The following is a 23983-nucleotide window of genomic DNA, read 5'->3' on the forward strand; positions in this document are numbered from 1 at the left end:
GTCTAACATGACCATGAGTTCGATTGTCTGACTATTAACTTACATTTTTAATTATCCTAAACAATTTGTAATAGCAGTTTTTAAAAAGAAATAGAATTTAACATTCATTTAAAAATTACATCGGTACACTACCTTAAAAAGGGTTGATACATAGTATGTCATAAGCAAATATAACCCTAATTTTGTGTCAGTATACAAAGATCTGTACCAATATAAGAGTTTTGGCTAGTAGTAGCTCTCTAGTTTGAGTAGATTCATAAACTTCAGTCTGTAAAGGCATTTGCAAGATGGCTGTCACTTCTAACATGTGTAACCACAGAATCATCCTTTTCAGTACTTAAGATAGGCCCCTTGTAATTCTGAATGCATATTAATAGTATGATATATCAACACATGTACATACCTTAATGCTCCAGACTCTATAAAATGAGACATACATTGTATGACACTGCTCTAAGGTAGTATCATTAAGCAGAATAAGGATTTTTTTTTAACTCAGAATTTTGTACCTCTATGGGCTGCCACTCTAATCTCTCAAGCTTTCATGGATTCTCTTATCTGGGACGACCTTTTCTGCTGTCACTGTAGGTTGCAGATTGGAAGATTCTTCACTTGACTTAAAGAATCCTCTGTTCTATGGCTTCCAATCTAGCATTCCATCTTTCAATGTTCTCTTTCTCTAGGTCTGCTTTATTTTGATCTCTCTTATAGAGGATATATAACATTACAATCATTACTGAACATACAATTATCTGCATGCTGATAAACAGAAAAAAAATCATACGGAGTCCAAGTGCTCTCTGTCATTGCATTTTTCTCTATTTTAAACATAGAAATTATTTTCTCTTTAATCACTAATTCTTTCCTTCAGTACTTCCCAAAAATTTTACTAAGTCTGTTGACTTTTCAACTTTCCCCCACTGTTTCCGCATAACAGTAACTGGCATCTTTCTGCCACTCAGCTAGCACATCAAGCAGGCTGTTGGCTTCTGACTTTACCACACCTCACTCGGGTGTGTCACTTTCTCTAGACAGTAGTAGACTTTTCCTGCATGGACCTGAATTGGGCCATCTAACACTCTCTATTGGGCTTTTCAGTCTTGCTCTGGAACCATGCTGTGCTTGGGGAAAGCGGCAGCTACGGTATCCTCAGGCTCCTGTCCAAGGAGACAGATGAACAGCCTTACCATTGAGTTAGGACGTGGGCCTCTGTACCTGTGAAGTACACTCCGTTTCAGGTCTCAGTATCTATCTCAGAACCTGCTCTGCTTTGGGAGAGTACTTGTTCATGCCTGCCACCCAGAACTTCTCAAGCCCTAAGCTTGGTTCTTTCTAAGTTTGGATTCTATGCATGACAGTGAATGACTTTTGTAATCGTAGGCTTTTTCACCTTCAGCCAAGTTCCCCAAAACAATAACTCTGAGACATCTTATATATGAACAAATACCAAGGCCAATAGCTTTGGCTCATTTCTGATAGCCCATAAACCAATTATCCTGTTTAAAGTTGTCTGGTATGTCATGTGGCTAGTTCCCTCTCCTTCCGTTTCTGTATTTCTGAGAGTTCAGGGTGAATCTTTCCCATGCATGACTTTATCCCAGAATTCCAATCTCTCTATTACTCCTGCATCGGCTCATTGGCCAGTCAGCTTTTTATTGACAGGTAATGCTTTTGCACAGTGTACAAGAGATTCTTTCTATGATACCCTTTTAGTAAGATAATAGAAGTAGGTTCTTTCCCATGGCCTATGGCATATCTAGGCACAGTCTTGGTCCTGATTACAGTGCCAGGTATGGGCTCTGTCTTGGGGAGTAGGTCTTAAATTCTATCAGAAAAATGTTTGATTACTCCAATAATATCTGTGCTAGTATTACATTATTGAATATATCTTGCTGGCTTGGAAATTGTTTTAGAGTTATTTATTTTTGTTTTATATGTTTGAGTGCCTGCATGTATGTATGTGTGCCATGTCTGATGCCCAAGGGGCCAGAAATGTAAGCCCCCTTGAGGTATGAGAGTGGCCAGGCCCCATCTCCTAGACTTCTCTAAGGGTCCTAAAGGCCATTTTCAGCTCCTGAGACAAAGATGGCTAAACTCCACCTGACCAAGAAAAAAGTCCAAGCTGCAAAATCTCACCAATCCTTGACCTTTTCCCATAATTAAGTCACAAAATCCCACCAATCCCTGAACTTACCCCCAAGATCAGGCCATAAAATCCCACTAATCCTAGGCCACTCTGGACCCTCCCCCCCACCCCATCCCCCACCCCAAAAACCTATATAAAGTTTGCCTCCTGCCCAGTTCTTTGCTGCTTCTCTCTGGAGCAGAAGCAGCAACTCTTCTGTGTTTCTTCCAGTAAATCTCTTCTGTGAGGTTTGCCATGCTGTGTGACGTCTTGGTATTCCTTGGGTCTTGACTACCAGGAGCTTTCCCCCTCAGAGCTGTAACGGAGGTCATAAGATTTTTTAAAATTGGAGTTGCAGACAAAGCTTCATTTAGAGTTTAGAAATTGAACCTACAAACCTATAGCAACATCTAGGCTGAACATCGGCAGAGGAGACAGAGAACTTGTAAGAGACGGACAGTGGCTGACTTTAACGGTGCAGTGTCTTCTTGGACACAGCTGGGCAGGTGCACATGTGAACTCACTGAAGTTGTGACAACATGCATAGGGTCTCAGCTACGTTGAACTGGATGGACTCAGAACAGCAGTTAACATGAATTCACAAATATCTCTTCAGAGGATATGGAGTCTTGGGTATATGCCCAGGAGTGGTAGAGATGGATCATATGATGGTCCTACTTTTAGCTTTTTGAGAAAATTTCATACTGATTTCCACAGTGGATGCACCAATTTCCATCCCCACCAACAGCAGAGGCAGAGAAAGGCTCTCGTGTCCTTACTTCCATACCAGCACTTGTTGCCACTTGTTTTCTGTATTTCTTTTCGTTGTTGTTGTTGTTATTTGAAACAGGGGCTCAGGGTAGCACTGACTGGTCTTGAACTCTTATGTAGACCAGGCTGACTTTGAACTCACAGAGATCCATCTGCCTCTTCTTGCTATGTGCTAGGGTTAAAGGCTTGTGCCACTATGCCTGAACTTTCTTTTTTTTTTTTCTTGGTGGTGTCCAATGTAACTTGGCTGAGACAGAATCCGAAATTAGTTTAATTTGTATTTCCTTAAGGAACACTGATTTTGAGATATGTAAAATGTTTACTAGCCACTTGCACATCTTCTTTTGAGAGCTCAGTTGAGTTCCCTAGCCCGCTCTTTTGATTGGATTGCCTGTTCCTCATATTCTAGGTAATAATCCTCTACTAAATGTTTTGCTGTCAAAAGTTTGATCTCATTTAGGTTTCTTCACTCAGTTGACCCTTTTCTTTGCTGTGCAGAAGCCTTTTAATTTCATGAAGTTCTATTTGTAATTATTGACCTCACTTCTTACCTGTTGTAGAAAGGCCTTACCTGTGTCTTACCTGTACTCCTTGAATAGCTTCAGTTTCCATTCTTATGCTGTGGCCCCTGACTCATTTAGAAATGTTTTCAGAGCAGGGTGAGAATAAGGATTTCATTTCATTCCTCTACATATGAGTATCCAGTCAGCAGGATTTGTTAAAAATGCTTCTTTTCTCCAATGTGTAACATAGCTCTGTAGTATAGTTTGATATCAATTATATTGATTCCTCCCTCAGAGTTCCTTTGTGCTGAGTATTGATTTGGCTGACTGGGGTCTCTTATACTTCCATGTGCATTTCACCATTTTTAAAATAGTTTTGTGAGGAATGTAATTGGAATTCGAAGGGGATTGCATTGGCTCCAGATTTCTTTTGGTTGGACAGCCATTTTGACAGTATTGAGTCTTCCAGCCCATAGGCATAGACAGATTCCCATCTTATAGTGTTTTCCTTGCCTAGACTTATTTGAAAGCAATTAGTTTTTGAGGCGATTATGATTATTGCCTTGACTTTTTTTCAGTTTTTCGTTGGTGTATAGGAAGGCTACTGACTTTCTGTGGGTTGATTGTCTATCCTGCCAACTTTGTAGAAAGTGTTTATCAGCTTAAGACTTTTTTGTTCTCATATATAGAATTATATTACCTGCAAATAGAAATATTTGTATTTCTTTCTTGATTATTTGCATTTATTTTATTGGCTTCTCTCTCTCTCTCTCTCTTTTTTTTTTTGTTTGTTTGTTTCATAAGACAGGGTTCTCTGTGTATCCCTTCCTGTCCTGGAACTCAATCTGTAGATCAGGCTGGTCTTGAACTCAGAGATCCACCTGCACTTGCCTCCTGAGTACTGGGATTAGACTTCTACTACTATATTGAAGAGAAATGTTTAACTATTAATCTATTATAAAAATAATAAAATTATTTCCGTGGCCTCATGAATGGATTTTCCTTTTCTATTGTCTCAATGACTTCTTCAAGTATCTTCTTCAGGGCTAGCTTGTGGTTATAAATTTCTTTAGCAAATTCTATCTGAAAATTTTTCACAGAACTATTTCCTGGGGATGTTAGTCTGGATTATAGATTGTTGTGTTTCGGAACTTGAAACATATGCATGCAGACCTTCCTGAGTTCTGAGAGTTCAACTGAACAGTGTGTTATTCCACAGGCCCCCCCTCCCCTTTTTGAGACTTGACATCTCACTTTCTTTACTTTTTCTACTTTTAACATCTTTCTTTGTTCTTTATATTTAGTTTTCTAACTATTATATGATGAGGAGGATGTCTCTTTTTCCTTCTTTCCTTTCTTCTTCTTCTGTTTTTTTAGACAGGGTATACATTTGTGTTTTATTTTTTTAATTCATTTCTTTTATTGGATATTTTTTTGGTTTACATTTAAAATGTTATCCTTTTTCCCAGTTTCCCCTCCAGAAACCATCTATCCCTTCTCCCCTCCCCCTGCTTTTATGAGTGTACTCTCTCACACGCCCACCCACTCCCTCCCACCTCCCCACCCTTACAGTCCCCTATGTTGGGGCATATAGTCTTGACAGGACCAAGGGCCTCTCCTCCCATTGATGCCCAACAAGGCCATCCTCTGCTACATATGCAGATGCAGTCATAGGTCAATCCCTGTGTACTCTTCGGATGGTAGTTTAGTCCCTGGGAGCTCTGGGAGGTCTGGTTGATTGACATTGTTGTTCTGGGGTTGCAAGCTCCTTCAGTCCTTTCTCTAATTCCTCCATTGGAAACCCCATTCTCAGTTCAGTGGTTGGCTACAAGCATCTGCCTCTGTATTTGTCAGGCTCTGGCAAAGCCTCTTAGGAGACAGCTCAATCAGAATGCTGCCAGCATGCACTTCTTGTCTGGGTTTGGTATCTGAATATGGGATGGATCCCCCAGGTAGGGCAGACTCTGGATGGCCTTTCCTCCAGTCTCTGCTCCACACTTTGTCTCCATATTTCCTCCTGTGAGTATTTTTGTTCCCCTTTCTAAGAAGGATTGAAGCATCCACACCTTGGTCTTCCTTTTCTTGAGCTTCATGTGGTTTGTCAATTGTATTCCAAGCTTTTGGGCTAATAGCCACTTATAAGTGAGTGCATACAATGTCTGTTCTTTTGTGATTAGGTTATCTCATTCAGAATGATATTTCCTTTCTTTTCTTTGAGATTTTTTTTAAATTTACATTTCAAATGTTATCCCCTTTCTTGGTTTCTCTTCCATAAACCCCCTATCCCAACCCCCCACCTCCTTCTTGTATGAGGGTGTTCCCCAGCCAACCACCCACTTCTTCCCACATCCCTGCCCTGACATTCTCCTATACTAGGGGAGTCCAGCCTTGGCAGGAACAAAGGCTTCTCTTCCCACTGGTGTCCAACAAGGCCATCCTCTGCTATATATGCAACCAGAGCTATGGGTCTATCCATGTGTACTCTTTGGATGGTGGTTTAGTCCCTGGGAACTCTGGTTGGTTGGTATTCTTGATCTTATGGACTTGCAAGCCCTTTCATCTCCTTCAATTCTTTCTTTAACTCCTCCAATGGGAACCCTGTTCTCAGTTCAGTGGTTGGCTGTTAGCATTCGCCTCTGTATTTGTCAGGCTCTGGCAAAGCCTCTCATGACACAGCTATATCAGGCTCCTGTCAGCAAAGTGGAGCATGTGTCCTTGTTATATGTTGCAGCATGTGTCAGGAGTGGTACAGCTGGGTCCTCAGGTAGTACTATGTCCAGTTTTCTGAGGAACTGTCAGACTTATTTCCAGAGTGGTTGTACCAGCTTGCAATCCCACCAACAATGGAGGAGTGTTCCTCTTTCTCACATCCTTGTCAGCATCCGTTGTCACCTGAGTTTTTTTATCTTAGCCATTCTGACTGGTGTGAGGTGGAATCTCAGGGTTGTTTTGATTTGCATTTCCCCAATGACTAAGGATGTTGAACTTTTCTTTAGGTACTTCTCAGACATTTGGTGTTCCCCAGTCAAGAATTCAATGTTTAGCTCTGTACCTCATTTTTTGATAGGGCTGTTTGATTTCCTGGAGTCTGATTTCTTGAGTTCTTTTATATTTTGGATATTAGTCCTCTATTGGATGTAGGATTGATAAAGATCGTTTCCCAATTTGTGGGTTGCTATTTTGTCCTATTCAGTATCCTTTGTCTTAGAAAATCTTTTCAATTATATGAGGTCCTATTTGTTGATTTTTTGATCTTGGAGCATAAACCATTGGTGTTCTGTTCAGGTAGTTTTCCCCTTTGCCCAAGTACTCAAGGTTCTTCCCCACTTTCTTGTCTATTTGATTCAGTGTATCTGGGTTTATGTGAACTTGAGCTTTGTACAAGGAGATAAGAATGGATCAATTTTTGCTGTCCTAGTTTTTTGTTAATTTAAATTAATTTGCAAATTGCTCTAACTCTGTGAAGAGTTGACTTGGGATTTTGATGGGGATTGCAGTGAACCTGTAGATTGCTTTTGGCAAGATGGCCATTTTTACTATATTAATTCTGCCAATCCATGAGCATGGGAAATCTTTCCTTCTTCTGAGATCTTCTTTGATTTCTTTCTTCAGAGACGTGAAGTTCTTGTCATCCAGATCTTTCTCTTGCTTGGTTAGAGTCACACTGAGGTATTTTATATTGTTTGTGACTATTGTGAAGGGTGACATTTCCCTAATTTCTTTCTCAGACTGTTTATCCTTTGTGTAGAGGAAGGCTACTGATTCGTTTAAGTTAATTCTATACCCAGCCACTTTGCTGAAGTTGTTTATCAGGTGTAGGAGTTCTCTGGTGGAATTTTTGGGGTCACTTAAGTATACTATCATATCTTCTCAAAATAGTGATATTTTGACTTCTTTTCCAGTTTGTATCCCTTTGACCTCTTTTTGTTGTCTAATTGCTCTGGCTAGGACTTAAAGTACTCTACTGAATAAGTAGGAAGAGAGTAGGCAGACTTGTCTAGTCCCTGATTTTAGTGGGATTGCTTCAAATTTCTCTCCATTTAGTTTGATATTGGCTACTGGTTTGCTCTATATAGTGCTTACTATGTTTAGGTATGGCCTTGAATTCCTTATCTTTCCGAGTTGCAGTAATTATTAAGTAAAAATTAAGCCTCGCTAGTGCCAGCACTGCAGAGCCACATACCATCTGCATGGTATGGTCATCTCGGCATCGGCCGGTTCTACTGTGCCACCGTGCCACACTCCCTCTAGCTCTCCTGTAATGTATAAATCTCAAGACACAATTGTAGTATCAAGATAACTTTTTGTTTGATCCTCTTGAATCTAGTTTTCAGGAGGTCAACCTCTATCAAATCTGATCCACATAGCTCTGGAAGGTGTCCAGAGCCTAATCACCCTCTTTAAAAACACAAAGACAAAAACTTTCTCCCAAAATATTTTGTTTAGTTGGAAACCAGAAAAGTTTGTATCTTGCACTCACTCTCTCAGAGAAATAATATAACCACAAGACTCAAGCTCACACCCATTATGAAAATTAAAACAATTTTTAAAAATGAAATAAAGTAAACAAACTTTTTTTATGCTAGAAATTATACTGTATTTAAAATACAAAGGGACAACAAGCCAAAGCCACAAATGAAATGTTAGTAAGTTTGAATTTTTGAAACCTCTTTTGGAGGCTGCAGGGTAGACTCAGGGCATGGTTATTGGCTGGCACCACCATTGACCATCCAGTGTTTTGGTGCAAGATTTTCAGTCAGAAGCCTTAGCCTTACTACAGAGGCTAGGTCCCAAATACAAATCATAGTCAATCAACTGGATGCCAGATCTTGTGCTCCAAAGAAATGGAGGAGTCCATTTAGTCATGACTTGGAGATGGCTCTAGCTTATTTCAGAGTCATGGATATTGCAAGCATCTAGAGCAGCACAAGACCCATTGTCTAACAGCAGTATTCTCTGCATTGCCCACAGTCACCATGGTAATATCAGTGGTGAGCGCTACAGTATGATTTGCTAAACAAACTTTTATGAGCCTGTTTAGGCTCCTGTAATCTGCCATGCCAGGAAATCATCCCAAAATTCCCATGGAGCCCACGTTAAGAGAATATGAGCCTCCTGCTGTGGTAAATATTAAAAATAACCACAAACCCTCGCTAGCCAGCATCGTCGAACCATATGACATTAGCAGGATAATTCATAAAAATAATTTAATCACACTTCTATTAATACCAATATCAATAAGAAGTAAGCAACTTGTCAAACCAGGATTTAGCCCAAGATTTCCGCAGAGCCCATGTTAAACCATATGAACGTCCCTTAGACCAAAATGTATCTGTTATGCTCTCTACCTGGAGCGTCAGACTTTAATTTTTTATATCTTCAATAAAATATGTCTGTATGTCTTCTGCCTGGTGCTACAAACTTTTCTAATTAATTTTTTGTTCCTTAGTTCTGAGTCTTGGGCAAAATTCCCCATGTGATTCAGACAAACTCTGATATAAGTCTGTTCTAAAAGCAAATAAACCAGCCTTTTAAATAAATCATACTCTACTCAACATCTGCTTAGGAAGCAGGCAGCTGGCTGCGGCTAGGAGCAGCCAGCACTTTTCACAGCAGGGGGACCTAGAGTCTGTGAGCGACTCCCCTCTGTTCCTCTATTTAAGGTTCCCGCCCTTGGACCATCATATGACTCATCATGGCCCCAGCCCCTTCTCACTTAGAAAATAAAACTCACCTCTTAACTTTTAGGCGGATACGCTTAAGTTTTTAGTAGATTCTTCCCTAACACTTTTGGTTCGCCACCTGTTGAGGTAATTATTAAATAAAAGCATCTTTTATCCCAAGCTCATGCCGGGGGCTGGCGGGGGTGGGGTGGGGTGGTGGCATCTGTGGCGTACATTCATCTCAGCAGCAGCCAGTTCTAGTGTGGCACCATGCCACATTACCTCTAGCTATCCTCAAGCCCCAGAGATCTCTCTGCCTCCATTGCTAGTCACCCTCTCCCAGCTGGCCAACTGGGAACTCTCTGGTCCCAGCTACCCAGTCAAATCAGGACACTAGAGGTCCAGCAGTGGCTGGCCTTTTGCAGCTCCCTGTTGTGGACTCTGCCCGCACTCTCAGCAACTGCTCCCTGGTAGTTATAGTATAAACTCCAGCAAACCATGAAAACCAAGACTCAATAGGCAGTAATTTAACAATCAGATTTATATGTTAAATTCTCAATCTATAATCAGTTCACAAAATAAACTCACAACCAATTGATAAAGATATAATTCGCCCACCTAGATATGTTAAATTGATCCATCAAAATCCATCCCTTAAGAAATATTCTTAACCACCTATGGCCATTTAAGGCCACACAGATCTGGGCCGTTCTTCTGTGCCTCCTTCTTGGTTGTTCTGTTTTTTCCTCTTCTTTCCCACCTTACAAAAATTTTGTCCCCGCCTTACTTTTTACTGTCCAATCACCGTCCTTGACCCATCCTATGCCAGCCCTCACCTGCAAAAGACAACAACCTACAATGAAGGGGTGTTGAATTTCTTCAAAGGCTTTCTCAGCATCTAATGAGATGAGGCTCTTTGAATTTGTTTATATGTGGATTATGTTGATAGATTTATGTGTATTTAACCATCTGGTCCAGGGCTTTTTTTGTTGGGAGACTTTTAATGACTGCTTCTACTTCTTTAGGAGTTATTGGACTGTTTAGATGTTTGATCCTGATTTAACTTTGGTACCTGGTATCTGTCCAGAAAATTGTCCACTTCCTCCAGATTTTCCAGTTTTATTGAATACCACCTTTTGTAGTAGAATCTGATAATTTTCTGAATTTCCTCAGATTCTGTTGTTATCTCTCCCTTTTCAGTTCTGATTTTATTAATTTGATACAGTCTCTCTGCCCTCTGGTTAGTCTGGCTAAGGGTTTATCTATCTTGTTGATTTTCTCAAAGAACCAGCTTCTGGTTCTGTTGATTCTTTGTATAGTCCTTCTTGTTTCTATTTGGTTGATTTCAGCCCTGAGTTTGATTATTTCCTGCCTTCTACTCCTCCTGGGTGTATTTGCTTCATTTTGTTCTAGAGCTTTTCGGTGTGTTGTTAGTGTATGCTCTCTCCAGTTTCTTTTTGGAGGTACTCATAGCCATGAGTTTTCCTCTTAGCACTGCTTTCATTGTGTCCCACAAGTTTGGATATGTTGTGCCTTCATTTCCACTAAATTCTAAAAATCTTTACTTTCTTTCTTTATTTCTTCCTTGACCAAGTTGTCATTGAGTAGAGCATTGTTCAGCTTCCATGTGTATGTGGGCTTCTGTTGTTATTTTTGTATTGAAGAATTTCCTTAGTCCATGGTGATCTGATAGCATGTATGGGATTCTTCCTAACTTCTTATATCTGTTGCAGCCTGTTTTCTGACTGATTATATGGTCAGTTTTGGAGAAGGTACCGTGAGGTGCTGAGAAAAATGTATATTCTTTTGTTTTAGGATGAAGTGTTCTATAAATATCTGTTAAATCCATTTGGTTCATAAATTCTGTTAGTTTAATTTCTATTTCTATAATCTGTCCATTGACGAGAGCAGGTTGTTGAAGTCTCCCACTATTATTATATGAGGTGCTATATGTGTTTTGAGCTTTAGTAAAATTTCTTTTATGAATGTGGGTGCCTTTGCATTTGGAGCATAGATGTTCAGAATTGAGAGTTCATCTTGGTGACTTTTTTCCTTTGACGTGTATAAAGTGTTTTTCCTTGTGTTTTTTGATAACATTTGATTGAAAGTTGATTTTATTTGATATTAGGATGGCTACTCCAGTTTCTTCCTTGGGACCATTTGCTTGGAAAATTTTCCCAGCCTTTTACTCTGAGGAAATGTCTGTATTTGTCACTAAGGTGCAGTTCCTGTATGCAGCAAAATTCTGGGTTCTCTTTACGTATCCAGTCTATTAGTCTATTTTTTAGCCTATTTTTTTTATTGGGGGATTGAGTCCGTTGATGATGAGAGATATTCACAACCAATGATTGTTGTTTCCTGTTATTTTTGTTGTTAGAGGTAGAATCATGTTTTTGTGGCTATCTTCTTTTGCGTTAGTTGAAAGATACTTTCTTGCTTTTTCTAAGGTATAGTTTTCCTCCTTGTGTTGGAGTTTTCCATCGATGGATTTGTAGAAAGATATTGTGTAAATTTGGTTTTGTCATGGAATATCTTGGTTTCTCCATCTATAATAATTGAGAATTTTGCTGGATATAGTAGCCTGGGCTGGCATTTGTATTCTCTTAGGTGTGTATGACATCTGCTCAGGGTCTTCTAGCTTTCATAGTCTCTGGTGAGAAGGCTGGTGTGATTCTGATACATCTGCCTTTATATGTTACTTGACCGTTTTCTCTTACTACTTTTAATATTCTTTCTTTGTTTTGTACATTTGGTGTTTTGATTATTATGTGATTTGTTTTCTGGTCCAAACTATTTGGAGTTCTGTAGGCTTCTTGTATGTTCATTGCTTCTTTAGGTTAGGGAAGTTTTCTTGTATAATTTTTTGAAGGTATTTACTGGCCCTTTAATTTGGGAATCTTTGCCCTCTTCTACACCTATTATGCTTAGGTTTAATCTTCTCATTGTGCCCTAGATTTTCTGGGTGTTTCGTGTTAGGATCTTTTTGTATTTTGCATTTTCTTTGACTATTGTGTCAATGTTTTCTATGGTTTCTTTTGCCCCTGAGATTCTCTCTTCTGTCTCTTGTATTCTGTTGGTGATGCTTGCATCTATGACTCCTGATGTCTTTCCTAGGTTTTCTATCTCCAGTGTTGTCTCCCTTTGTGATTTTTTTTATTGTTTCTATTTCTATTTTTGATCCTGGATGGTTTTGTTCAATTCCTTCACCTGTTTGTTTGTGTTTTCCTGTAATTCTTTAAGGGATTTTTGTGTTTCCTCTTTAAGGGCTTCCACTTGTTTACCTGTGTTGTCCTGTATTTCTTTAAGGGAGTTACTTATGTTCTTCTTAAAGTCCTCTATCATCATCATGAGATTCGATTTTAAATCCAAATCTTGCTTTTCAGGTGTATGGAATATTCAGTATTTGCCGTGATGGGAGAACTGTAGTCTTGGTTTCTGTTGCTTAGGTTCTTGTCCTTGCCTCTCTCCATCTGGTTATCTTTGTTGTTAGTTGGTCTTGATGTCTCTGACTGGAGCTTGTCCCTCCTGTGGGCCCATGAGCCTGATTGTAGGAGTGAGAGGGCCCCTGGGAGACCATCTCTCTCAGGGTAGGTTTTGGGTCCAAGAGCTGTGGGGCAGCACTGGCTCTGAGTGCAGATTGAGACCAGAAGAGTCCAGTCCCAGGCCACCCTGTGGCTTCCAAGTCCTGTGCACTCCTGGCAGGCCTCTCCTTGGATAGTCAATGGAAAGAAAGTGGGATCCCACTTCTGGGCTGTGGGCTTAGGAGAGAGAGCGCTCCTGGCAGACTAGCTCTCTGCTTGCAGGTTTTGCGTCTGGACAGCTCCAGCTCTGGGCACAGATTAGTTAGGATTTCTACTGCTGCAATGAAACACCATGGCCAACAAGCAAGTTGAAAATAAATGTTTATTTAGTTTATACTTCTATTGCTGTTCATTATTGAGAGAAGTCAGGACAAGAACTCAAACATGGCTGAAACCTGGAGGCAGGAATTAACGCAGAAACCATTGAGAGACTCTGCTCACTGGCTTGCTTCACATGGTTTTCTTCAGCCTGCCTTCTTATAGAATTCAGGAATACCAGCCCAGGGATGGCACCATCCACCACAGGCAGGTCCCTCCCCCATTGATCACATTGAGGAAATGCCTTAAAACTAGAATTCATGGAGACATTTCCTCAACTGACTAATGATTCTGGCTTGTTTCTAGTTGACATATAAAACCAGCCAGTACAGTTGCCATCACTTAAACTACTCTGATATATCATATCCAGCCCCTTTTTTACAAGATGACTTTTTAACATCACCTGTCATAATTTCTGACTAATGACTGGTAGTATTCCTGTCCAACAGCCCTATTATTTAAAATTACAAATACAGGAGAACTGCCCAGGGAAAGATAGCAGACACTAGAAGGGAACTGCTGCTTCTCAAGGGATCTCAGTGCCATGCAGGGACCCAAGACAACTATCAGGAAGGAAGTATCACCTCAGCTCTACCATATATGATAACACTGATGCTACAAATAAAATGGATCCAACTCAACCCTCCCACACCCGGCATCAAGTGAAGGTAGCTAGATCTAGATAGTCTGAGAACTTTACCCTTCAATGCATCAGAGCTGTACCAGCAACTCATTCCACACATATTCTTTTTGGTTTTTTAATTTCTTACTTTCATGTATTTAATTTCCACTCTTGCACGTATGCCTCATGAAGGTTTGATTGTCCTTGTATGTTGCTCAATTAGGTTGCAGGACTGTTGTTTATGTTTCCCCACCTGGATACCATTAAACATTCTTTCCTATACTTCTCAACCCCATCTCATACTCCTTTTCTTATCCCTATGAATTTCTTCTTTCTCTCATTCTTATTTTGTCTTTTTTCCCCCCGAAGCTGAGGACCAAACCCAGGGCCTTGTGCTTGCTAGGCAAGTGCTCTACCACTGAGCTAAATCCCCAACTCCTCTTTCCCTCATTCTTATCCCAGTCTCCTTTTTCTTTTTGATTGTGACCTTCTATAGATTTAACAATCACTAAAATCTGTGGGCCTGGAGCTGGAGAGATGGCTCAGTGGATAAAAGTGCTAATAGCTTTTGTAAGAGATCAGGTACAATACCCGGCACCTGTATCAGATGACTCACAACTGCCTGTAACACTGTGAGCACTTGCACACACACACACAAAGTGCTTAGAGTCATGCACTTACATGTATGTATGCATGTGCTCATGTACCACACACACACACACACACCAATCTAAATAATAAATAAATAAAATATGAAAAATAAATAAAATCTTTGGGCCACAAAACTATCCAAATCTTTTCCTCACAGCTACTTTACCCACTTCATTGTTTTCTTTTCAACGTAGATCTAATATTTACTTATCATTCTACCCACTGTACTTTTCTCATACTCCTAAATTTACGTAAAATTTAAATATACTCCATCTTATCCTTGGTTGTTTATCTTTCAAGGCTTATTGAAGTCAAAGGAGCTTCTACATAATGATAATATCAAGCAACTAGTGTTGCTGTCCTAGTTAAAACACTACTCAGGGAACAATACAAAGTTTACATTAAGTATCCTGAGCTCCTGGCCTGAGGGATTATTTTCTGAACTATATACACTCAACTCTACTACATTCAAGTCTGATTTGAATATTATAAACACTCCCAACAGAAATAATAGCTAAAATTTTTTCCAAATTTAACGAAGAAATAACATATGTGTAAAGAGTAATGAAGTAACAAAGAAATATAAAACCAAAATACAACAATCCCTCCAAAAATGACTAACCTCACAGCAATGACATTTAGTAATAATAAGGTAGATGAAACTTTTGACAGAGAACTTAAAAGAATGATTATAAATATGCTGAAAAAAAAGCAAAGAAAAAAACTAAGACCCTGAACAAAAGCGGAAATAAAGAGATTGAAAAAAACAAAATATGAGTTCAACAAATAGAAATACTGGGAAAAACTATTTAAAATAAAATAGTTAGCTAGAAATGAAGAACTTAACACATCAAATTAAAAAAAGAAGAAGAACCACTGTAGAAAGTCTCATATGCCTTTAATCCCAGCACTCTGGAGGCAGAGGCAGGGGGATCTCTGTGAGTTCAAGGCTATTCTGGACAACAGAGCTAGCTCCAGGACAGCCAAGTTTAAATCACAAACAAATGGATCCTTCCACTTTCCATCTGTGCCTGGTGCTGAACCTGTGCCACAGCTCTCTGTACTTAGATCCTGTGAGGAGAGACCTGGTCTCCCAGGAGTGCTGACACAACTGAGAGCACATGTGAGACTACCACTTCTGCTCAGAGGGACCACATGGAGTCCTTAGAACACAAGAACCAAGTCAGGGGCAGGATCCTTCTAGTTTCCCTCTGTGCCCAGAGCTGATCCTGTGCCTCAGCTTTCTATGCCTGGATCCGAGAGCTGCTCTCCCAGGAATACTGACACACAGATTTTCAGTAGGGTCAAGCCACTGTCAGAGTCAGCAAGACCAGCTAACACTAGAGATAACCAGATGGTGAGAGGCAAGTACAAGAACCTAAGCAGCAAAAACTAAGGCAACTTGGCATTTTCAGAACCCAGTTCACCCACTATAGCAAGTCCTGGATACCCCAACACACCTGAAAAGCAAGATTCTGCTTTAAAATCACATCTCATGATGATGTTAGAAGACTTTAAGAAGGACATAAATAACTCCCTTAAAGAAATGCAGGACAACACAGGTAAACAAGTGGAAGCCCTTAAAGAATTACAGGAAAACACGAACAGGTGAAGGAATTGAACAAAACCATCCAGGATCAAAAATAGAAATAGAAACAATAAAGAAATCACAAAGGGAGACAACCCTGGAGATAGAAAACCTAAGAAAGACATCAGGAGTCATAGATACAAGCATCACCAACAGAATACAAGAGATAACAGAGAGAATCTTAGGGGCAGAAGAGACCATAGAAAACTTTGACACAACTGTCAAAAAAAATGTAAAACGCAAAAAGCTCCTAACCCAAAACATTCAGGAAATCCAGGACACAATGAGAAGATTAAACCTAAGCATAATAGGTATAGTAGAGAGCAGAGATTCCCAAATTAAAGGGCCAGTAAATATCTTCAATAAAATTATAGAAGAAAGCTTCCCTAACCGAAAGAAAGAGATGCCCATAAGCATACAAGAAGCCTACAGAACTCCAAATAGATTGAGAAACAAGCCGAGAAAGAAATTAGGGAAACGACACCCTTCATAGAGGATTAAAGACCTCCACATCAAACCTGATACACTCAAACTAATAGAAGAAAAACTAGGGAAGCATCTGGAACACATGGGCACTGGAAAAAATTTCCTGAACAAAACACCAATGGCTTATGCTCTAAGATCAAGAATCGACAAATGGGATCTCATAAAACTACAAAGCTTCTGTAAGGCAAAGGACACTGTGGTTAGGACAAATCGGCAACCAACAGATTGGGAAAAGATCTTTACCAATCCTACAACAGATAGAGGCCTTATATCCAAAATATACAAAGAACTCAAGAAGTTAGACCGCAGGGAGACAAATAACCCTATTAAAAATGGGGTTCAGAGTTAAACAAAGAATTCACAGCTGAGGAATGCCGAATGGCTGAGAAACACCTAAAGAAATGTTCAACATCTTTAGTCATAAGGGAAATGCAAATCAAAACAACCCTGAGATTTCACCTCACACCAGTGAGAATGGCTAAGATCAAAAACTCAGGTGACAGCAGATGCTGGGGAGGATGCGGAGAAAGAGGAACACTCCTCCATTGTTGGTGGAATTGCAAACTGGTACAACCATTCTGGAAATCAGTCTGGAGGTTCCTCAGAAAATTGGACATTGAACTGCCTGAGGATCCAGCTATACCTCTCTTGGGCATATACCCAAAAGATGCCCCAACATATAAAAAAGTCACGTGCTCCACTATGTTCACCGCAGCCTTATTTATAATAGCCAGAAGCTGGAAAGAACCCAGATGCCCTTCAACAGAGGAATGGATACAGAAAATGTGGTACATCTACACAATGGAATATTACTCAGCTATCAAAAACAAAGAGTTTATGAAATTCGTAGGCAAATGGTTGGAACTGGAAAATATCATCCTGAGTGAGCTAACCCAATCACAGAAAGACACACATGGTATGCACTCATTGATAAGTGGCTATTAGCCCAAATTCTTGAATTACCCTAGATGCCTAGAACAAATGAAACTCAAGACGGATGATCAAAATGTGAATGCTTCACTCCTTCTCTAAAAGGGGAACAAGAATACACTTGGCAGGGAAGAGAGAGGCAAAGATTAAAACAGAGACTGAAGGAACACCCATTCAGAGCCTGCCCCACATGTGGCCCATACATATACAGCCACCCAATTAGACAAGATGGATGAAGCAAAGAAGTGCAGATCGACAGGAGCCGGATGTAGATCGCTCCTGAGAGACACAGCCAGAATACAGCAAACACAGAGGTGTATGCCAGCAGCAAACCACTGAACTGAGAATAGGACCCCCGTTGAAGGAATCAGAGAAAGAACTGGAGGAGCTTGAAGGGGCTCAAGACCCCATATGTACAACAATGCCAAGCAACCAGAGCTTCCAGGGACTAAGCCACTATCCAAAGACTATACATGGACTGACCCTGGGCTCCAACCTCATAGGTAGCAATGAATATCCTAGTAAGAGCACCAGTGGAAGGGGAAGCCCTGGGTCCTGCTAAGACTGAACCCCCAGTGAACTAGACTGTTGGGGGGAGGGCGGCAATGGGGGGAGGGTTGGGAGGGGAACACCCATAAGGAAGGGGAGGGGGGAGGGGGAGGGGGATGTTTGCCCGGAAACCAAAGAATTATTATTAAGTATTAAATAAATTAAAAAAAATAAAAAAGTATAAATCCTAAAAAAAAAAAAAAGAAAGCTTCCCTAACCGAAAGAAAGAGATGCCCATAAGCATACAAGAAGCCTACAGAACTCCAAATAGATTGGGCCAGAAAAGAAATTGCCCCCATTACATAATAGTCAAAACACTAAATGTACAAAACAAAGAAAGAATATTAAAAGCAGTAAGTGAAAAAGATTAAGTAACATATAAAGGCAGACCTATCAGAATTACACCAGCCTTCTCACCAGAGACTATGAAAGCTAGAAGACTGTGGGCAGATGTCCTACAGCCCCTAAGAGAACACAAATGCCAGCCCAGGCTACTATATCCAATAAAATTCTCAATTACTATAAATGGGGAAACCAAGATATTCCATGACAAAACCAAATTTGCACAATATCTTTCCACAAATCCATCCTTACAAATGATAATAGTTGAAAAACTCAAACACAAGGAGGGAAACTATACCTACAAAAAGAAAAGTTGTCTTTCAACTAACGCAAAAGAAGATAGTCACACAAACATGATTCCACCTTTAACAACAAAAATAATAGGAAACAACAATCATTGGTTGTGAATATCTCTCAACATCACTGGACTCAATCCCCCACTTAAAAAAACCATAGACAAAAAAACAAAAAACAAAAAAACTGTACAAACAGACTGGATACATAAAGAGAACCCAACATTTTATTGCATAGAGAAATCACACCTCAGTGATAAATACAGACACATCCTCAGAGTAAAAGGCTGGGACAAAATTTTCAAGCAAATGGTCCCAAGAAAGAAACTGGAGTAGCCATTCTAATATCAAATAAAATCAACTTTCAACCAAATGTTATCAAGAAGGACAAGGAAAAACACTTTATACACATCAAAGGAAAAGCCACCAAGATGAACTGAATTATTCTGAATATCTATGCTCCATATGCAAGGGCACCCACATTCACAAAAGAAACTTTACTATGGCTCAAAACACACATAGCACTACATAAAATAATGGTAGGAGCCTTCAATACACAACTCTCATAAATGGACAGATCATGGAAACAGAAACTAAACAGAGACACAGTGAAACTAACAGAAGTTATGAGCCAAATGAATTTAGCAGATATGTATATAAAATTTCATCCTAAAACAAAAGAATATACCTTCTTCTCAGCACCTCATGGTACCTTCTCCAAAATTGACCATACAGTCGGTCACAAAACAGGCCTCAGTAGATACAAGGATATTGAAATAATCCCATGCATCCTATCAGATCACCATGGACTAAGGTAAATCTTCAATAACAACAAAACAACAGAAAGCCCCCACACACATAGAAGCTGAGCAATGCTCCACTCAATGACAACTTGGTCAAGGAAGAAATAAAGAAAGAAATTGAAGAGTATTTTAGAATTTAATTAAAATGAAGGCACAACATTCTCAAACTTGTGGGATACAATGGAAGCAGTGCTAAGAACAAAACTCATAGCTCTGAGTGCCTCCAAAAAGAAACTGGAGTGAGCATACACTAACTAGCATCTTGACAGCACACCTAAAAGCTCTAGAACAAAAAGAAGCAAATACATCCACGAGGAGTAGATGGTAGGAAATAATCAAACTCAGAGCTGTAATCAACCAAGTAGAAACAGAAAGAACTGTACAAAAAATCATCAAAACCAGGAACTGGTTCTTTAAGAAAATCAACAAGATAGATAAACACTTAGTCAGACTAACCAGAGAGTACAGAGAATGTATCCAAATTAACAAAAGCAGAACTGAAAAGGGAGACATAACAACAGAATCTGAGGAAATTCAGAAAATTATCAGATCCTACTACAAAAACGTATATTCAACAAAACTGGAAAATCTGGAGGAAATGGACAGTTTTCTAGACAGATACCAGGTGCCAACGTTAAATAAGGACCAGATAAAACATCTAAATAGTACCATAACTCCTAAAGAAGTAGAAGCAGTCATTTAAAGTCTCCCAACCAAAAAAATCCCAGGACCAGATGGGTTACATGCAGAATTCTATCAGACCTTCAAAGAAGGCCAAATACCAATAATCTCCAAACTGTTGCACAAAATAGAAACAGAAAGATCAGTACCCAATTCATTCTTTGAAGCCACACTTATGCTTATACCTAAACTACACAAAGAGTCTACAAAGAAAAAGAACTTGAGACCAATATCCATTATGAGTATGGATGCAAAATGACTCAATAAAAATCTTGCAAACAGAATCCAAGAATACATCAAAATGATCATTTGCTATGATCAAGTAGTCTTCATCTTAGGGATGCAGGGATGGTTCAATATACAGAAATACATCAACATAATCCATTATATAAACAAACTCAAGGAAAAAAGCCCACATGGTCATCTCATTAGATGCAGAGAAAGCATTTGATAAAATTCAATGCCCCTTCATAATAAAAGTCTTGGGATGATTAGGAATTCAAGGTCCATACCTAAACATGGTAAAAGCAATATATGGCAAACCAGTAGCCATCATCAAACTAAATGGAGAGAAACTTGAAGCAATCCCACTAAAATCAGGGACTAGACAAGGCTGCCCACTGTCTCCTACCTATTCAATATAGTTCTTGAAGTTCTAGCCAGAGCAATCAGACAACAAGAAGAGGTCAAAGGGATACAATTGGAAAGGAAGAAGTCAAAATATCACTATTTTGAGAAGATATGATAGTATGCTTAAGTGACCCCAAAAATTCCACTAGAGTTCTCCTACAGCTGTTAAACAACTTCAGCAAGGTGGCTAGATACAAAATTAACTCAAACAAATCAGTAGTCTTCCTTTACTCAAAGGAGAAATAGACTGAGAAAGAAATTAGGAAAACAACACCCTTCACAATAGTCACAAATAATATAAAATACCCTGCTGTGACTCTCACCAAGCAAGTGAAAGACCTGTATGACAAGAACTTCAAGTCTCTGAAGAAAGAAATTGAAGATCTCAGAAGATGGAAAGACCCCCCATGCTCATGGATTGTCAGGATTAATATAGTAAAAATGATGCCCATCTTGTTGAAAGCAATCTACAGATTCAGTGCAATCCCCATCAAAATTCTAAACTCGTCTTCATAGAATTAAAGAGAACAATTTGGAAATTCATTTGGAAAAGGAAAAATCCCAGGAGATCGAAAGGTCATCCAGAGACTGCCCCACCTGTGGATCCATCCCATATGCAGCTACGAAATCCAGGCACTGTCGCTGATGCCAAGAAGTGCTTTCTGACAGGAGCCAGATATATGGGTGTCTCCTGAGAGGCACTGACAGAGCCTTAGTGACACAGATGAGGATGCTTGCAGCTAACCTGTGGATTGAATAAAGGGACCCCAATGGAGGAGGTAGAGAAAAGACTGAAGGAACTGATGAGGTTTGCAACACCATAGGAAGAACAACCAGACCCCACCAGAGCTCCAGGGACTAAACTAACAACCAATGAGTATACTTGGAGGGACCCATGACTCCAGCCACATATGTAGCAGAGGATGGCATTATCCAGCATCAGTAGGAGGAAGAGCCCTGGGTCCAGTTAAGGCTTGTTTCCCCAATGTAGGGTAACACCAGTGTGTTGAGGTGGGAGTGGAAGTGTCCTCATAGAAGCAGGAGGATTGGAGGCGGGGAGGGATAACATTTCAAACGTAAGTACATAAAAAATTCAAGAAAAATAAAATTAAAAAATAAGAAAGAAAGCTGAATAAGCCAGGGGAAGCAAGCCAGCAAATAACATCCCCCCATGGCCTCTGTATTAGCTCCTGCCTCCTGATCTGTTTGAGTTCTAATCCTGACTTCCTTTGTTGATGAACAGCAGTGTGGAAGTGTAAGCTGACTAAACCCTTTCCTCCCCTCTTCCACCCCTCCCTCCAAAAGAAAGAAATCCTAAGACAGTGTCCATTTTTCAGGTCAACAGACTTAGTATTTGAAAGGTCAGTTCACACAAGGGTGTTGTGTTGTATCTGCAGCCCAGTTCGTCTGTCCATGTGTCTCAGCTCGCTGTCCTGCTCCATTTTAAAATATCCTGAATCATTTGTACCCCATTTTGATCCTCAGATCCTCTCTAATGCTCTCCTTCTTTGGGTGATCCAGTGTCTATTTTGTGTTGCTTATCTTTTTGTTGAATGATGAGCCCTAGAGGTCCCCCCCCCTTTTGAGAAAGTATACATGGAAATAAAGCTTTCAATGTTATTTTTCCTATGTTCACTTTCTCACATCCTTTGTATCTTGATTGGATTTGTAGCGTTAGGAAAAAGTTTGTGTTCCTTTAATTTTTAAAGGTTTTGCTTCATTTTAGCTTTCTGGTAATATCATTGAGAAATCTGATAATGGGGGGATGGAGGGATGGTTCAGTGGTTAAGACTGTAGATGTTGCAATGACCAGGGTTTAGTTCCCATCACACACATTGGGAAGTTCACAAATTCCTGTAACTCCATCTCCAAGTTTAAGAAATCTGAAACTGTCCTGATCAGCAGTCTGCCCTGTAAAATTCCTATCTTCTTTTATTAGAAAAAGTTTGTTCTTCAGATTTTCACAGTGATATGCTGGGGTACATGTGCTTTTCTTCTCTTTTTATTTAACCTTTCCGTATAATGTATTTTGAACATGTTTTTACCCTTCACCAGCTCTTCTCAGGGCTGGTTATTTTATTTACATGTGCGTATGCAAAAAGATGTGCATGTCCTCAGTGAATGTTTGTAGATCAGTGGACAACTTGTAGGAGTAGGTGTTTGTTTTTTTTTCTACTTTGTGTGTTTCTGGCATGGAACACTGGGTGTCAGGGTTGGAAGTAATTGCGTTTAGCAGCTGAGCTATGTTACCACTCCTAATGGTTAGTTTTAACTGTCGACTTACAATTACAATCTGTAATAACTTTGGAAGGGAGTTTCAGTGAGGGATTTCTCTATACCCAGTTGGCCTATTTAAATATTGTGTTAGCACCCAGAATACAGCAAATACATAGGCTAATGCCAGCAGCAAACCACTGAACTGAGAACGGGACACCCGTTGAAGGAATCAGAGAAAGGACTGAAAGAGCTTGAAAGGGCTCGAGACCCCATATGTACAACAATGCCAAGCAACCAGAGCTTCCAGGTACTAAGCCACTACCCAAAGACTTTACATGGACTGACCCTGGACTCTGACCTCATAGGTAGCAATGAATATCCTAGTAAGAGCACCAGTGGAAGGGGAAGCCCTTGGTCCTGCCAAGACTGAACCCCCAGTGAACGTGATTGTTGGGGGAAGGGCGGTAATGGGGAGGAGGATGGAGAGGGGAACATGTATATAGAAGGGGAAGGAGAGGGGTTAGGGGGATGTTGGCCGGGAAACTGGGAAGGGGAATAACAATCGAAATGTAAATAAGAAATACTCAAGTTAATAAAGATAAAAAAAAATGTTGTATTAGCTGGTTGTGGTCCTTTTGTCTTTAGTAAATATTAGAGGATAAAGAGTCATGGGTAAGTAATACAATGCATATTAATTTTAGTAACTAAGATTAAGTGTGGGAAGAAAGTAGGTAAGCAAAGACAGGGATAAGTATTAGATTGAGATAACTTAAAAAAAAACAGTTGATGGGTGGGTGACAAACTGGAAAGAGAAAGCTGAAATACTCTTAGGATTCACAGATTTTAGTAATTGTGAAAACGATGGATTGTGAAATCAAGAAGTAAAAAGTGAATATAAGTCTGGGAGAGAAAGGATGGTAGAGAATGCACAATAAAATAGTGGGTAGAGAATTTCACACAACGGTCTGGAAACCTGACGGAGCAGTAACAAAATCAAAACCATCCATCAGGAGACATAGAGGCAAGAGTGAGAATTAAGCAACAGGAAGTAAGAAAATGTAAAGAATGCTCTGTGGAGCACATTTCTGGCCCAGCTATGTTGATTTGGAAAGATGTAGGTATCACATCCATTTACCTCCAGCATCTCCACTCAGGGCTCGGTGAGGGAGGCTGAAAAGCCCCCCTCATCTTGGTCTCTATGTTTCAGGCCTGCAGAGAAGAGAGTTATGG

General features: G+C 39.9%; 1 protein-coding gene across 13 annotated transcripts in view; it reads left to right on the plus strand.

The window, feature by feature from the left end:
* Positions 1–23983, plus strand: part of Sugct (succinylCoA:glutarate-CoA transferase) — an 866857-nt gene that overhangs the window by 13912 nt on the left and 828962 nt on the right.

The sequence above is a fragment of the Rattus norvegicus genome, chromosome 17 (genome assembly GCF_021556685.1).
Source record: "Rattus norvegicus strain SHRSP/BbbUtx chromosome 17, alternate assembly SHRSP_T2T, whole genome shotgun sequence".
Lineage (NCBI taxonomy): Eukaryota > Metazoa > Chordata > Mammalia > Rodentia > Muridae > Rattus > Rattus norvegicus.